The following is an 11645-nucleotide window of genomic DNA, read 5'->3' on the forward strand; positions in this document are numbered from 1 at the left end:
TATATGAAGAAATATTTTAACTGTTGCTGTTTAAAGAGAAAACTCCTCTTAAACCTGTTTATGTGTTTAGTGCAGGGGTCTGCAGCCTTTCCAATCCAAAGAGCCATTTTTCCCTCAGCCGACTAAATAAAACTCCCATAGAGCTGCCAAAAATGTTACGAGACCTTTTCAAAAAGGCAACTTAATATATACCTTTTTAATGAAGAGTCACCATAGGATATTTGTTATTTTTTGAAGAACCACTTTTTTATTTTCATTTTTAGGTTTTAAAATAAAGAAAAACATAAAACCTTTATTAAAAGAGGATAAACAGACTTTCTTCTAAGGGATGTAGATATTTGTGGAAAATGATGTAAAAGAAAAAAAGTCCCTGGTTTCCGACCTAATGACAAGAAAGATAGATTTAAAAATATATTTTAGCCACGTATTTAGAGGCATTGTGAAAGATCCAGAGAGACATTTGCGGCTCCAGAGTCGCAGGTTGGAGACCCCTGATGTAGTGTTTGTAAACCAAAATTTACTGCGTTTTCGTTATATAGCTGTAGGCCTTCTTTTAAAGGAAAGAGACATTTTGCACGTAACAATGCGATTAATCGTAGCATGTCATGCGATTATTCGCGATTAAAAATTTTAATCCAGCACTAATATATATATATACATATATATATATATATATATATATATATATATATATATATAAATAAATGAAGCTTTGTCACAGGAAAGAAAAAGTTAATCCAACTTTGACTTCAGACTGAAAATGCTTTGTGTGTGAAAAACGACAGATTAATCCAACCACATGCACAGTTATCTGTAAGTTGTACCAACCCAGGGCGGAACCATCAGCAATGAAGGCATCATTTTTCATTATTTTTCTAATCAAAAATATGCATTTCATCTTATTGATATTTAGTAGTGAAAGCACTTTAAGTGAACTCAGCCTCATGGGAAAGCAGGTAATGCAACAAGATCACGGTGTTAGACTCCCATCTGCTCAAACAGGATGATTAAAGAGGAATAAAGTTCATTCTCAGTCACCCAGGTCAGTTGTTTCACATGTTGTCTAGGAATCTAAAAAGTTCCCAAACAACCCACAGGACACACACGGGACTTCAATGATTCACAAAGGTGTGAGGGTCCCAGTAACTGCTTTGAGATCAGAAATTTCCCCCAGTTGTATTTGAAGTGAAGAGGCGTTTCATGGGAAGGATGAAGTAATGTCAAGAACTAGCAACAAAGTCCATCTGCTTACATTTTCAGCTCTTTCTTTAATGTAAAGGGAATGTTGTTGAACTCGAATGAAGAGTTTGATTTTTCAGGAATTAACTACACCCACATGAATTGGCTTCATTCCCTCAGCCTGATGTGTGCAGTATTTAAATGGCAATTATTCTGCTGAGAGATGGTCACACTAAATGTCCAAAGCAAAGGCTAACATGCCTTTGCTACTTAAAGATATATAATATTGCTTTGAATATAATGAATAACGAAGTATGTCATTTTGTTTTTTTAATTAGAAACTTGAGTTTTCTTAATCTTTGACTTTGGAATCTGGTAAAGTCTTAGATTGTATTTATACAGACAAATTTCTTACAAGCCCACAAACTTTCAAGCGCAGTTGCATATAACTACAGAAGATGACATTTTTAAAGAACAAACACCCAAAAACACAGTCTGGCTGATGGTTTTCTTTCTCCCTCAGTCACACAAGTAGTACCTGTATTCCCCACCATCACAGCACACCGAGGACAAGACGAACCCCGTTATCAGTCTTCATAACCACAGCATCTGCTCTTGTCCATGTCTGTCTTCACAATATATGAGTGGGAGGTAAATGCAGTGCCCAACACTATCTCATTGACATTAACTCATGATGGGGATTAAGTGAAGTCCAATACTTCAGAGCTCACATTATATCATCATTTCCTCCCCCATTCCCTCTTCTCTGAGGCATGTTGTTGGCGATATAGTTGTTCTCTCTGCTATTGTTTTGTCTTTCTATTTCTTTGCTGTCAAGCAAATGCAGTCAGCTGGATTGCTACTTTCATGGACCACTTGCATGATAACTAGCACTATTATAGACACTGTCAGCGGCTTTTCAAGATTATTCATTATGGTTTTTCAGCTGTGACACAATGATGCAGATTTTAGAGATCTTAGAGATGCAGATTGAGTTCTAAGGACACAAAGTCCAATGATACAGGGACATGATATTAGGGAGGTGGAAAATGGTCAGAAACAAATAAAACTGCAGTTGTCTTTCTACCCGTGTCTGAGATTTCGATTTAGATACCGTGTTTGTACATTTGTTTAACGATAAATGAACTGGCTACATTAAGATAGCAGTTCTCACTATTTAGTGTGACAATGTTTTGGTAATTAAACATCACCGCAGTCAATTTGTTAATCATTAAAATATATCAGTCATGTTTCTTTAAAGCTGTTTTGTCAGGTGATTCAAAACCCAGACAAATCAAATCTTTTGCCCCTTTCCCCACAAACCCTGTTGACTCATTATTTCCACTAAATACTATCAAACAAAGGTCACAGCAAATAATCTTAATCTGATTGTTGTGCTTATTTCAGAAACTGTAACAGATTACAGCTTCAAATTCATGTAATCCTGTTACATGTAATCCCTAAACTCCCCAACCCTGATGAGTCATTGCCTCCATTAAGAAATAGTCATACATATTACACAGCTGTTATCCTCCCAAAGCTTTTATCTTCCGTTGCTCTCAGCGAGTTCCCTTATCTTCATAAAAGGAAGCTTTTATCCAGTGTTTTGCTCATGGCATTGTCTTGAGGGTTGGGCAGAGGGTATATATGTGTGTGTGTGTTTTAGTGTTGGGGTGGGTATACCTCTCTCATCTAAACCAGGGTTCATATATCTACACTGTGCAGTTGTTAAGTACCATCGCCTGTTATGAGATTGCACAATTAGCTTCTGTTATCTTTAAAGGAATAACATTTTATCCTGCCTCTTGTTCATAACATTGTCTTGTTAGCCTGTGTAATCTTACTCCTTGTTATTATCCCATCCCTCTTTGTGCGAATTCCACTCATTTTTCCAAAGTGATTTGTGATTAGTAGAAGATAAAAATAAAAGAAATGCTGACTTATTGTAGCATCTGCTCTGATTTTAAAGTTATTCTTTTATCTGTTTAAACCATAGACTTTTATCCATTATACATCTTAATTACAATTCTACTGGAAATGACCAGTTACTTACTGGAAACTTTGCACAGTGTGTTTGGCTTATTCTTAAATCTACTGTGTTGCACAAACTGTACAATAACTCATGTGACAGATTGACGTTGGTCCTATGTGAGCATTCTTTCACACAGCTGAATTAGACACATATGCTGTTATGAATGTTAGATCATTGCTTGGAATTTTGAGACATGTATGACTTTTATGGGAGCTACACAAACTTAGCACCACCCCAGAAGTAAAACTGGTTAAAAGCAGCCACTTAGACCAAAAACTGAATTAAAGCTATTAGCTCTATGTTTACCTTTCTAACTGGTAAAAACCTGCATCTTACAAAACCCTAAAGCATGTTTGTTTTCTATTTTCAACAAAAGCTGTGGGTCATCAGTTTGTGTTTGTTTGTAGTGGAAGCAGCTTCAAGTCTGTTGCTTCCCATTCTGTATCCTGAGGGCAGAGGCTACAGAAAGTTGAAATTGGAAAAAAAAAACAAACTAAACAAACAAAAAAAAAAAAAAAAAAACCAAAGCAAAGTAGAACACCATTAAAGTTTTAATGATCTGAATTATTTTGGTTTCTCATTACAATAAAGAGGTTAGAGAATCAGACAAAGTCAGCTGTTACTGTCATAAGAAACTGATGAAATTGGCAAATAAACTGAGTTAAAACAAACAGCTGTTAACCTTCATCTGCCAAAACATTCAACTCAGAAGGTTTCAGATACACTATATGAGTGAGTTCTGCAGGTAGTTTCTGAGTGGAATTGTAAGCATTAGATTGATTAGATTTATTTAAAATCTAATCAAACGCCCTCTAAATTAATTGCTGTTGGTTAGCCCAAGACCTTTATTTGACAATTTTTAGCTTTTTATTTTGGCCCAATCTACAATAATGCTCTTATTTTGCAGAAAAGTGCCTTTATATTGTGATTTTTCACCTCTTTTCTTGTGCAGAAAGCATTTTTAGTAAAAAAAAACAAAAAAAAGAGAGAGAGAGATTTCTACAAGCACTCTTCAAAGTGAAGCCTTTTAAGACTCAATTTTCAGCATGTCTATGTGAACATGGTAAAGCGGGATTTTGTGGGAACAGTGACATCTCATGAAATCACATCCTATATGTACTAGTGTCTTTTTGCCTGGATAACTTTACCTTAATATTACATTTTTCTTTTGGTGGCATTTGGGCCTTGTGCTAGAACAAATGACTAAACTTTTGACGTGAAAGCGCTAACAGTGTCCACATAAACAAACTATCATTGCTTTGGTTTTGAAGTCACTACCAAAGGAGCAAACCGAGGATCTTGTATTCTGATGTGCTGTTAATGTAAATGCTATCACCAGCAATTGGCCTGTGGTGATTTCTGCAGCAACATTCTCATATCAGTGGAGATATTTTGGAAAACAAATCTCAGATGTTGCCTGGTTATACAGTGAGTAAAAGATCCAAAATGGAATTTGGACTTTCTGGAGTGGTTCTTTATTAGTTCAGGTCCTATTTAGAAGGCTGAAGTTATTGAGTGCTCTTAAAAAAAACAAACAAAAAAAAAACACCTTTATACATATCTCTATGTATCCAAATATATGTACATTTATATAAATCTCTCTCTCGCTCTCTTTCCACACACACACACACACACATATATATATACTCAATCATCTGGTTTGGGAATGTCCAGGGATCCCAGAAGAGCTGACAAAAGTGGCTGGACAGAGGGAAATCTGGGCTTCCCTGCTTAGGCAGCAGCCCTTGCAACCTAGTGAAAGTTATGTAATCTAATAAGGCTTCCAACCTGTGATGCCATAATATGAAATTAGATGAGTGATTTTACTTCCATCATAAACTCTGGTTCATATTTAGCATCTCTTGTATGCTTTAACATTAAATAACATTTTCTTTTACTCTGGTGCCTAAATCCTAACCATCCTTTTCCTTTTGTCCTCAACCCCAAACTGAAAAGAACTGACAGCAAAGTTAAAAAAACATGGAAAGCAGACAATACTGAGTTGGATAAGCAGTGTAATTCAACCATCTATTCCTTATTTCTCTTTTTTCCCTCATATGTTTATGTTCAATATCACTTGTTTAGACAGCTTTACACAAAGAAGAATGTTTAGGAAATTCAGACACACAATATTAGCCTTTTCTCTATTTTCTTTATCTGAGGTGCCCCGCAGTGTTGTTTTTGGCAGGAATCTCAGTTTTAGTCTTAGATTTGGTCGTCTTGACAAAAATGCTGATTAGTTTTAGTCCCGTTTTAGTCGACAAAAACTCAAAAAGGTTTCAGTCTAGTTTTAGTCAAATAAAAAAAGTATTAGTTTTTAACAAATTAATTTAGGTCAATAATGCGTATTAAAAAGTGGAATCAAGGTTGACAGGTTATAACAAGTAATTCATAAAAACAAGTTAACCTTAATCCTTTTACATAATTACCAGATCCTTTACCAGACTGATAGCTTTAGCCGAGACTTTCCCATCAACAGGGATGCAATGCTGCCGTGTTATACTTTGCTTTTTATTTCTATATTTCACCTTTTTTCATGAATTGATGTCCTACTTCATCATACAAAAATGTCACACAAGAAAATAGCAGATCTATAAGTTCAACATATAGCAGCGCATTGTGAGCTTGTTGTTTGGTTATTTTCATCAATAATTACAAAATTAAAAGGAATGATTTTAGACTTAGAAAGGTTTCTGAGCCAACAGCAAATACTGTAATCAATTACTCCTAAAAAGCAAAGAGCAACAGCATCCTTATGTTAGTAACTGGTGGCTTTATTTCTGAGAATTTTCTGAAGTGCAATACTATACCCTGAACATACACATGCCCAAAATATGAGCAATGGATGAGGAACACGTGCTTAACTTGACCTGGTCTGCTAGTGAAATTATGATGGATTATAGTTAAAATATGTATCGTCGCTTCCCACCAAACCCCTTTGTTAACACTGCGTCATGATTCATCTGTGTTATGGGATGTGTCTAACTGCTGTGTGAGTGGTTCAGCCAGCTCAGTGCGTGTGTTAGCGTGAGTGAACGTGCACGTGGAGAGAAACACGCATCGAGAGTGAAGAGAGCAGAGAAGTGGTGTAAAAAGTATGAACGAGGTCTTGTAATAAAGCCGTTTCTCAGCGCGACCACTGCCTTCCTTTCCTTGTGTTTCACCCCGTTAACAAGTGTAGAGAGGAGCGTAGGGAGTTAACCCCGAAGCGAATGCTACTTCGGCCCTGGAGAAGAAGGATCTCCCTGTGTCTTCTGACCACGGTCAGAAGAGGAAAACTGGAAAGGTTAACATATGAATAAATAAACTACTTGTCTGTGTGCACTGCACGTCTGGTGGTGGGCGTGGCCAAGGTGCAGCAGCATTGCTGACTGACAGAGTGCACTCATAACAGGCAGAAATGTTGTGTTTTTAATGTTTTTAATCAGCCCTTGAACATTTTCTTCTCGTCATGTCTTGTCAACGAAATCTCACAAACGTCTTGTCATGTTTTCGTCATCAGAGAGCCATTTTTAGCTCGTCACCATCTCGTTATCGTCATGAAAGAAAGGTTCGTCAACGAAATAAATTTGTCATCATTTTCATTGACGAAAACAACACTGGTGCCCCCTTACTATAGCTAATTTAACATCCATCTTGCATATTGTCTCTTCTCTAGCCAGTAGAAGTCAGTCCAATTTTTTTATCTCTTGCTTTGTCCCTTTCTCTTTTTCTTCCTCGCTTCCTCCAAAAATGTCCTCTTGGGTTTCTGTGCTGAATCAGCTACAGTGTGTGTTTAAAATGGCCAGTGTGTTGATATCCAGTTGCTAGCGTGTGACATGATGCAGTAAAGTAAAACCCAAATGTAAAGTGTGCAGCTTCTCACCCTCAGGACGTTGCTGGGCTACAGAAATGCACATGATGAATGTCGCTGTGCCATCAAAATGAGTCCCATTTTTAAGGTCAGAAAGTTATATCACGCTACTTTAATATGTATAATAGTTAGCTGATATGTCATCTTTGGTAAGTTAGATCAGTGCATCCAGTTACGCAGCTTCTAATTTTTTTCTAGCAAATCTTGTGGCACAGTTTTGAAAATGTTTCCCATTTGCCCTTTGAAAATCCATGAAACTGTCTCTCAGTATTCAGTTAACAGATAATGCTGTAGTATGACACTGTAACCAGGTTATCTAAATGATTGCCAACATGCAATATATGTTATATATTTTATTTACAAAGCAAACATACATTCCCAAGTGCTGGCTGTCTGATACTGAAGTCACTTGAGAATATGCAGACAGAGATAGTGAGCCACAGACTCACTTACAAAATGCCTATGGGGCCAAAGAGATCTAACCAGGCATGTAATCTGAAGATTTCTACCAGAGGAATATTCACTTTTCCATCAATCTGTTTCTTCATCTCTCAGTTATCACTATTCCTATGTCGTTCATTTCTCTTCCTTCTGCCTCTGTTATTGCAGAAGCTCTCACTTGCTAAAGTAAACATCACCAGATGGAAATGGACTTTTTTCGGTGTGTATTTGCGAGTGTGTACTGTATGTCATCGTTTCTTCTTTGCTGTGTATGCGGGACTTATTCAATTTTTAATTTATTTTTCTTTTTTCTTTTTCTGAACCACAAACCTCCCTTTCCTTGGATTTGTTTGTCACTTGCACAAACACACATGCACACAACCAAACACACACACTTTAATGGACCAAAAGGCTCCATTGTGTCCACTAGGGGAAAAGCCAATCGTCCCATCATGGTATTGTTGCTGTATGAAAAATGTATGATAGCATATAATACAGAGCAGAGCCCATATCTACGCAGTAGTGAATTAATCATTTGATTTTAAGAGCACTCAATAGTCTAAATTCTTTTTTATCAATATGTTCTTTCATTTTTTGCTTTTGACTGCCCTTTTTTTTTGTTTGTTCCTCTCTCACATATTATTCCACTGGCTGTCTACCTCACCTCTTTATCCTCTTTTTAGGCGATAGCTTCAGTAAACACTGGCGTAATCATTCTGTCCTTCCTGAAGCCACATTGCCAGCATCCAGTCTGAAATATCATCAATATTTAATTAAGTGATTATCTTTTTAGGACACAACACAGATAAGAAAAGGAAAGAGGCTTAAAAGTTGGCTCCAGTTCATGGATAATCCTCTTGTCAAAACGGCCACCCCTGCAGCGGTGTTACTGCCCACCCACCTGACTTAAACTAAAATCCCACAGATATAGCAAAATTGGGATCATGATGGGAGCAGAATGGTTTTTATTGAATTTAGTTTTGCCTGGCTGGGCTTCTGCTCTCCCACTAACTTCTTCTTGCTCCCCCTCGAGGATCCCCAGCTGCTCTGCTGCTGTTGGAGATGCAGTCACTCTGCGTAACAACAGTGAACCCAAGTTCAGTTTTTGGTGCTGTCAGCCAGGGAATAGAGGTCAAAACACTTCCAAAATACCAAAGAAATATCTCAGGTTCTTGGCTCATTTCCTTGTTGTTTCTTTTAATTTGAGTCATAATCCTTAACCCATATATATACGCAAATAACTCCAGCAGTCTCATGTTTTGATCCCAACTCGAACTTTCTGATGGCAGATATCATACTTTCACTACTGACTCTTTGGCCTCTAAGGAGGTAGGGAAACCCCTATCTGTTATTTATGTGCCTCAAATAAGCCAAACTTAATCCAATCATGTAATCTTGTTGACCTGCTGCAAGATTCACGTACTGTGACAAAGACTAATTCATATGCCTAGATCACAGATAGCTGGATCATCTGAAAAAACAAACTCAATGCCAGTGGCAGCCATTCAGCAGATGAACTGAGTACATTCAAATTAATTGTTTACTCACCAATAACTTCAGTCAAATGACCATGAGTGGAAAGCATAGCCCAGACGCTTGAGGATGAAGCAAGTAAAACTAGATCTACATCTTACTGTCTGCATATGCCATCAAGTGTCCCTCAGAGCTCAATTCTTGGTCCAACACCTTTTGCTAGATTTATACCTGATATTCCTCAATCTGTTTGTAAAGACTTCATGTACTTATATGCTGATGTCACAATCTTAAACACCTCTGGGCCTTCAGGTGAAGTTCTTAAGTCTCTTAGACATAGTTTTATTATGAAATATAGCAGACTTTTACCAACCTAAACTTAGTCTTAAATGCTAAAAAAACTAAAGTTATGTGGTGTTGTCACAAAGGCAGGGTTAGGCCATCCACCACTAACATCGCTACCACAGTTATTGAACAGGTTAGGATGTAAACATGTCTGGGAATTTGGTTAGATAATGAACTGTCTTTTACACATCACATAAATATGTTACTAAGTTCAAAGCAAAACTCCTCATTTACAGTTGCTCAGTCAAATGGATGATTGCAGAAAAGACCATCCTCCCCTTATTTCCTTACATACAACCTACTGACATGCAAGGCAAGGAACTCTTCAGAGACTGGACACAATCTACTACCCTGCTTATCTGACGAGTCACAAATGCTTCATTCAGAACTCTCCAATGTTTGTTTACATTATGAAAAATTTCATTGGTTCAGTCTGATCAATAAAACACTCCAAGGCCATTCACCTGTATAACTATAATAGCTCTTGTATCTAGTATCAGTATCCACGTCCAGCACACTGACTTCACATCTTACAATGCTACACATCCTCAAAACCAGGTTTCTTTTTGAACAATTGTCCTTTTTCATTCGCTGCATCAAATGACAGGAATTTAAAAAAAAAAGCATTGAAACTGAACACTATTTTCTGTCTCTGGCTTTAAATGTATACTAAAATGTATATGTCTACAACAGTTTATTGTTTTTTTTTTTCTCTCTCAAGGACAATGTCATCTGCAAACTAGAATCTCTGAATTGCTCAAAGAAACATGTGCAAGTCCTTTGACTGCAATAGAAGCTTTGAGAGAAGAATTTCTAATGGCTGCTTTTGCCAGCTACCAAGACCTTGAGTCAAACATGTGTGCACAGTTTTCTCTATAATGACCATGTGTCCATTAGCCACAACCTCTGTATGCCTCAGTATGTATAACCGGGATGACAAACATATAGGGTTTTGTAAGATCCAGTCTTGGTTAGCAAGTTATCAACAGCTATCAACATGTCACATTTGTGTAGAATTCAGTCAGCCTCCTCTGTTGTCTGTGGTAGAGATGTATGTTCTAACCTGCAACAACCCCATGCAAATTCTGTGGTTTAACTCCTCACCTGTGATGTGTGATAATATATTAAATAGGCTTTAATAAGAAAAGCATGAAATATGAAAATATCCTTGAGCTCCTGTTGAATTTTTTAAGCTTAAGTTGTTTGGATATTAATTTGAGGTAGACCCTGCTGCCTGAAATTGTAACCTCCTGAAGGGGGTGGGGGCCTCATATTGAGCTATCAGCAGCCAAAATAGACCTATTAGGCCTGCTGTGAATTTAAAAGCAGAACCCTTTTAGATGCATCCGGGGAAAACCACTAATGGTGGTATTCAAAAGTCAGTAACCAAGGTTGGCTACTGCATTTTCAAGCAGCAGTCTTGTTACCCAACAGTCAGGCATTCAGCTCAGAGCTGTGTTAACACATACGGGTTAACTGCAAAACTTAGTAAAATAAAAGTAAACAACAAAAAGCCTGATCCAACTTGTGCAATTTCTATACTATAACTATAACTGACATTTTCATGAAATGTATATAATAACAAACCCCAACAGAAATGCACACAAGTGCTCAGTCACTGACATTTGCATACCTAGCTCTTGTTTGTCTTTATAAGCCGCCGGGTTGACACTTTCTGTTGCAGCCCCTGTGCTACACTGCACTGAGAGTCTGCTGCTTTAAAAGTCTGCATGGCAGGGGAAGCGCTTCTAATGCGGAACCCCCCATTAAGACAACTATTATATCTGTGTTGTTGTTGGAGGTGATAAATCAGCATCTCTGAATAATTTACCAGCAGGAGGAGGAGTGCTTTGAGAGATTTAAAGGTAAGCTCTCATTTTGTTTGTTTCTAAGCCCCCCCCCCCCCATCCCTCGATCTTTACCTTGATCGCTTCCTGTATCCTCCATCTGTCTCCATCTCTCTTCTCAGGTTCTGTCTTTAGCTGCCTGAAGAACACTCACAAATTCTTCTTATCAAGCTGTAATTTGGCATGTATCAAACATAAATCTTATCTTAATTAAGTCCCCAGATGGTTTTAGTTGATACAGGTTATCTATTGATAGATTTAGTCTTTGATAAGGGCTATTAAAAATTTGACAAAGAAAAGGGTAAATCGGATGTGACCTCTATGTAGATGGCTGCTTCCCTTATAAACACCCCCCCCCCCCACACACACACACAATTTCTTTTTTTCTTTTTATTACTGTTCTGCCAAATCTTTGTATTTAGAAAAGGTCAGCCTTTCAGAGGCAGTCCTTTGCTTACTGTGCAACAGAAAGGTC

This window comes from Melanotaenia boesemani, chromosome 16 (genome assembly GCF_017639745.1).
Source record: "Melanotaenia boesemani isolate fMelBoe1 chromosome 16, fMelBoe1.pri, whole genome shotgun sequence".
Taxonomy (NCBI): domain Eukaryota; kingdom Metazoa; phylum Chordata; class Actinopteri; order Atheriniformes; family Melanotaeniidae; genus Melanotaenia; species Melanotaenia boesemani.